This window comes from Elaeis guineensis, chromosome 9, assembly GCF_000442705.2.
Source record: "Elaeis guineensis isolate ETL-2024a chromosome 9, EG11, whole genome shotgun sequence".
In the NCBI taxonomy this organism is placed as follows: Eukaryota; Viridiplantae; Streptophyta; class Magnoliopsida; order Arecales; family Arecaceae; genus Elaeis; species Elaeis guineensis.
The window spans coordinates 76457921-76464932 of NC_026001.2; positions in this window are offsets into that span (position 1 = coordinate 76457921).

The following is a 7012-nucleotide window of genomic DNA, read 5'->3' on the forward strand; positions in this document are numbered from 1 at the left end:
TAGAGATTTCATTGACTTTGCCGCATGTTCCACCACTTACCAAATGATGCAGATGATGAAACCTTGTAGAGATATGCTTGAGCATTTATTCTATGCTTTATCGGTGGCCATCTATTCATTGATAAGTTTGGTTCTTGTGTGTAGTTATTGTACTTACCTATCTACGTGATCTCTACGCATGTGGATAGTTGAGTTGGGGCAGTGCTGTTTTAGCCTTTTTATATTATGAGCTTTGTAGGGTCATTAGGCTAGATGCGCATGAGATAGCTCGGCCATTGGTATTACTACAGCTTTGGGTATGAGAGCATTTACATATTGGATAGTGTCAAGAGATTCACACTTTCCACCTCTATGTCAGGGAGATGATGATCACGTTGCAGGATGTTGTTGTTCTCTTCAGATTATAGGTGCATGGACCTACCATCACCCATACTACATAGATCATCTGATCGGATCTCTGTGAGGAGTTGTTTGGGATTAGACCGCCAGAGATGATGTTGTTGGAGTCTTCGCTGAGATTTCATTGACTTTGCCGCATGTTCCACCACTTACCAAATGATGCAGATGATGAAACCTTGTAGAGATATGCTTGAGCATTTATTCTATGCTTTATCGGTGGCCATCTATTCATCGATAAGTTCAATTCTTGTGTGTAGTTATTGTACTTATCTATCTACGTGATCTCTACGCATATGGATAGTTGAGTTAGGGCAGTGCTGTTTTAGCCTTTTTATATTGCGAGCTCTGTAGGGTCATTAGGCTAGATGCGCATGAGATAGCTCGGCCATTGGTATTACTACAGCTTTAGGTATGAGAGCATTTACATATTGGATAGTTAGATAGGGTGCTCTCCAAGATAGGAGCCCATCAGCCGACGTCGGAAGATGATGCAGTAGGATATGGCGCATTGGATGAGGATGACGTTGGTATTGAGGGCCCATTTGATGGGATATAGCACGATCAGGCTGATCCACTAAATGCAGGCATGTAACTAATAGCACTAATTTTTTATGATAAATGACTACACATTTTCATAAAATAACATTTTGACTTTATTTTGGATAGGTGGAGGACTCGCTTGACTAATACTAGCAATCCAGTGCTGCACATAGTCATATACTATAGAGATCAGCTTGACTAGCAGTGCAACGATCAAATGGTGTGGGTGCCTTACACATCGAAGATATTGATTGTATTACCTGAGGTATGTCAATCAGATCAGTATGTATGGAGGACACACGCACCTCTCATTTGCTTCGACATCATGGAGATCTATTATTCGAAGCACATGATGCGATAGTTTGGAATGCATCAGGATGTCCTCCCACCATGCGACACTCGAGATGGCTTCCACAGTCTAGATTGACGAGGGCGGCATCATCATGATTGGGTTTGAGAGCATCAGGAGCATATTGACGCATGGGAGTGGCGGGAGAAATTGATTGTGGCTGGTCCAGCTATGCTCCCCACGATGGATTATTATGATCCATATTTGGAATAGCATAGGAGCAACACTAGATGATTCATCTCACCACTGATGAGTGAGCAGTTTGAGATAAGGTTCCATCCTTCGAGTAGTATGATGGATATTGTGATAAGTATATTTTGCTTGTTGTCTCATTTTATTATGTTATTCTTGTTATACTTATGAATAATATCTATTTTTTCTTTGATACTGATAGTTTCAAAGGATCACGTCACTATACTACCAGATAAAGAGCAATTTTCATTTGGTCACTGTTGGATGCAAGGACCGAGCACTTGCTGATGTCATGGATGGCTTTGTTGATATTATGTGTGTTGTCTCTGAAGATAGACGACTTCACACTACGCCATTGATGGTTGATCCAAGTATCTCATCATATGCCCAGTGCACCTCATATCCTGACTTCTCAAACTTTGACCTTCTCATAGATGTGCGTCTATATCATAGAGAATGAGTGAGCTAAGAGATACGTTATACCAACCCGATGAGAAACACATCGATCATATGCATGGGAGGGTTAGAGGCAGGGGTAGATTGAGGGTTTCCTATGACAGATATCAGGCATATGTTGATAGGTCGAGCACGACAGCACCTCCCTCTTTGCCGGTCAATACCATGCTTGAGCCATTACTACAAGAGGTGACATGCATCTATGAGAGATGGATGTGGAGGAGGCCTTAGTACCTTAGTATATACGCCTCTCGATAGTTATAATAGTTGTATATATTTCTTTTTGCTAACAAATTTTGTAATTAATCGACTATTGATTTACATTATTTTGAAATTAATGTTATAATTTTTTTTTTAACCTAGATGCATTGCTAGAATTTTTGTTGGTTGCATAAAAAAATCATTATTCTGTTGGTGCAGAATTCCACCGACGTCGGAGAAGCTGGAGTTGAGGAGATCGCGTCTGCCGTCGGGACCTGCAAGGGAAGTCTAAATCAGAGTTGGGGGTACTCCAGCAAGACCCTCCGATGCTCAAGTCAGTACTCTGCCTCAACAGAAATGGAGCACTCAAATAGAATTTTAGCAGAGTTTTGAGATAAAGTTTTTAGCTTAGAGAAGAACATATCTGGGGGTCCCTTTTTTATAGACGGAGAGCGTAACTGATCGACAGCGACATCTGTAACCGTCTGGTAGTGGGCCGTTCGTGGCCACGTGGAGTTTGTTGCGGAGAGTAGTGGCGTCAGTGGGCCGTTCAGAGCCATGTGGAGTTTGTTATGGAGAGTGGAGTGGTGTCTGTTGTTGCGACTTACCAAAGAGTGGTGGGGCCACGTGGAATCTGTTATAGAGAGTGGAGTGGGGTAGTGGCCATTGTCGTGACTTGCCAGAGAGTTTGGGCCTAACGGCTGAAGCTCGGCTGGGACATCTGGTGGAGCAAAATGGCTCTCTGTCTCTGCAATCTAAGAGAGGCTCGGATGTTTTTGAGATTGCTGATGAGTCCACTGTTGTCGGGTGCCTAGAGCGCTGATGCTGCAGGTAGAAGTCATCTGCAGTAGAAGTTCGGGCGGGGACTTTCTGTTGGAGAAGTCTGTTTGTATTTTGCCTGATGTAGAAGCTCGTCTGTGGACTGTCCGTCAGAGAGGTCCGATTTCATAAGAAATTCGACAGAAGATCGACCGACAGTGGAGTTCGGATGGCATTGTGGATGTTCGTCCGCTGGAGGAGTCTTGAGGACACTGTGGAAGGTCAAACATCGGAGGAGTCCAGGATTCAATTCTGTTGTAGAAGTTCGGATGGAGTTCGGCTCTCGTAGGAGTCTGGATGAAGTTCGCTTATTGTAGAAGCTCGGAGTAGAGACCCGACTGGTGGAGCCTGTTTCGTTGTAGAAGTTTGTCTGTGATCCATTCACTGTAGAAGTTCGGTTGGGATCCAGCTCTCGTTGGAGCTCGGATGAAATTCAGAAGACGATCAACCGCCATAGAAACTTGGATGGAATCTGATTACTGTAGAAGTCTTGCTATTGGAGAAGCTAGGACATTGACGAAGCCTGAAAGAAGTTCGAAGTAAAGTCGTTCGTGGTCGGAAGAAGTCTAGGCTGAGATTCGGATAATCATCGATCACTGTAGAAAAAAGGCTGATAGTTAAGCTCAGAGGGCGTTTGGAGCAGCGTGGTAGATGAATGGAGGAGCCCATTATTGGAGAAGTCCAGATGGTATTATGGAAGCTCGGACGGTCGGGGGAGTTTGAAAAGACGCCACATAAGGTCGGAAGCCGGAAGAGCCCTGGAAGGGTCGGCCTTTTACGAACTTCGACTGGGGTTATTTTATACCCAACACCAGTCCTCCTACTTTCGAGTTCGGGTTCCAAATGAAGGAAGTACAAAAAAATTTTCACAGCCGAAGTTGTCTCCCTCATTTTCTGTACTCAATTGCTTCCAGATATTTTGATGTTTGGCGCACTGATGCTGGAGCCTTTTCAAATCGAGGTGATCCGAAAAGATTTTTTCAGAATTCTCGCTAGAGCGTTGCTCTAGGTACGACGTAATAATGGTTCTGTCAGCTGTCAGCCACTTTCAACCGCCTGCCATGGTGAGTGGGACACGTGGCGGTTGTAGATCGGCCAGAGGAGATCCGCAATCATTACTGCGCCGGACCTCGTTGCTTATTTAAACCCGCCTCCCTCCTTCAAGGATCTCACTTTGCTTGGAAGTTTCTTCGGTCCCTCCTTCTTGAGAGTTCCGTTCTTCCCCAGTGTCCTTCTAAGCCTTAGGCATTCTTCGAGTCGCCCCATCTCTGCATCTCTGCATCCTTCAGACCAGCCTAGGTTAGTTCCAGAACTCTCCCCCTATATATATATATTTTCTTGTTGTTCTTCTTTCATTTTTCTTCCTTTACATTCCACCCATTCGGTTTTCCACGAGCATCCCGTTTCTTATTTTTTCCAACTTTTTTTGGAATTTTTAGGATTTTCACTTGATTCAAAATGTCCTCCAACACTTCCTCCTCTAGCAGTTCTAGGAGTCCGTCCGTTCCAACCCCCCAAAATCTCAGTTCTGTAGATGAACCTCATCCGATTTTTGTATCAGACACCATCTCCAGCTCTCTAACTCCGGAGGAACTCTCACTGATTAGGATTCAGTATGGGGTTCCTCCGGAGTACGAGCTGGAGCTTCCCGGACCGACTGGTCGGGCTAGCGCTCCTCCTCCCGACTGCTTCTGTTTATACCAAGAAGCTTTTCGCGTCGGGCTTCGACTTCCGCTTCCACCTTTTGTTATTGCTCTCTTTCGCTTCTTAAACATTTCTTTAGTTTCTGTAGCACCAAACTCCTTTAGATTTCTGATAGGATTTCTTTTCCTCTGTAGTTTAACTGAAGTTCGGCCAACCCTTTCTTTATTTAAGAATTTTTATACCTTCAAGTGTCATCCCTCGACAAAGGACTGGTGGTACTTCTCCTCTCAGTTCGGTAGAAAGGGGTTGCTGAAAGGTGCCCCCTCTTCTATCCACAACTGGAAGGAGATGTACTTCTACGTCTGATGCCCGACCTTGGAGTTGGGGTTGCCTCCCTGGGGCTCTCTGAGGGATTCCGTCCGTCGGGCTTCTAGTCTGGGACAGACCTCGAAGCCTCCAGAAAACTCGAGGCTTATCCAGCTCCTCTTCTCTCCAACCTCCTGAAGGAACAACTCTTGTTTAACGTCGGCCTAAGTCCTCTCAACCCTGTCGGTACTGTTATATATATATATATATATGTATTTTTTTTTCATTCGCTGTTTCTCCTTTCTTCTTGTTCTTTTGTTAAGCTGTGTCGATCCTCATTCACTGCAGATATGGATGCTGACACAGCTCGAATGCTAGCCCAGGGTCTCAAGACCCTCAAAAGGAAAGGCACAACATCCTCGGGGGTGGCGAAGAGGGCAAGGGCAGAAGAGACCAGCTCGATCGTGCCTGTCCAAACGGCTATTATCATCGACTCTCCCTCCAACATCGAGCTCGCAGTCCCCCGGGCCTCTTCAAGGAGCCCCTTGGTCAAAGTTTCTGCTTTAGAGGCCCGGCCCGAGGAGCCACTTGGGGCCGAACGGAGAAGGAGAAAGAAGACATTGGCCCGCAAGGGCCGTAGCAGCAGGGCTGCCATCGAGGGGGCCGATGGCTCCGAAGAAGATTCGGAGGAAAATCCCTTCAACAATAGGGATCTAATAAAGAGATTGGTCGATGGGTGCATCCTGCCCGAGGTCGTCCACAGGATCGTCCACGTCGATCCTGAGCAGCGGGTCTGGGACTCTCTGGGGTCCTTTCTCGAGGTAGGTCAATTTACTCCTTCTCGCCTTTTTACTTTGCTTATTCCTTGGCTTTTATATTGACTCCCTGGCCGCTCTTACAGATTGGACACCAGCTCATCGCCAACATCGAGGTGATGAACAATGCTAGGAAGGAGGCCGCCTAGGTGGAGGAAGGTCACCTGGCCAAGGTTGCCCTGCCTCAAGGAGAAGATTGCCGAAGTCGCGAGTCTCCAAGAGGCGCTACAAAAGGAGGGGCAGACCTCGGCAGACTTGAGGGCCACCTTGGAGGAGGAGAGAAAGAAAGCAGAGGCTGAGGTCTCCAAGTTGAAGGCGCAGATCCTGACCCTGATCTCGAAGGCATTGGTCCGGGTAGTGGAGGAGTTCAAAATCTCCTCCGAGATGAGGGATCTGAAGGTCGAGTTCGGCTAGGCCGCCTTTAACAAGGGCTTCGAATTTTGTCAAGAGAAAGTAGTCGGAAAGTTTTTCGAGCTGGACCTCGACTTCCTGGATGAGGCATCCGATGACGAAGTCGGGCCTTCTGAAGCTGCTGCTGATCTTCTTCCAGCCGAGACTTTCTCGACTGCCGTGGCTGCCGCAGTCGACCTTCCGAGGGCGCTGAGCTCCCCCACTTCTGCCCCATAGGTCCAAAACCTTTAATTTTGTATTCTTTTCTTCTTCTTTTTTTTTTGTTGCAACTTTTTCTTGTTCTCTTGTACTTAAGAACTATTTAATCAATGAAATCGGATTCTCCTTTACAGAGAGCTCCTTTGTCTTACTCTGCCTTCTTTTTCTTCTCTTTTATTTTCTGGCACTAATTTGTGTTATGGCGCTCTTGTCTTCCAACAACAGTGCTCTACCGAAGCTCTTCCTCTACCACAGGAGATTCCTCTGAAGTCGATGATCTGGGATCTCAGAAGGAAAGTTCATCATTTGATGAAGAAATCAAAGAAGCTGGATGACGAACTTCACCGACTGAGGAAGAGCCATTCAAAAGTCACTGCAGAGACTACTCACTTTTGGGACCTCCACAAAAAGGGTTTCATGGACCACACCCGAAGGAAGGCTGACTTCGTGACGGAGCTTGAGGAACTCCGAAAACATGCCAACGACCAATCTTGGACTCAGGCTTCCAAGATCAGCTCCCTTGAAGTCAAGCTGACGACTGCACGGGAGAAGATCGGCCAGTTGGAAGGGAGCTTGTCCTGGCTCACAGCTCAGGCCGACTATGACCAAGACTGATCGAAAAAATTCTTCGACCTTCAGAAGCTGCGGCAGGACGTCGAGGCGAACTACAACGCCTACCGAG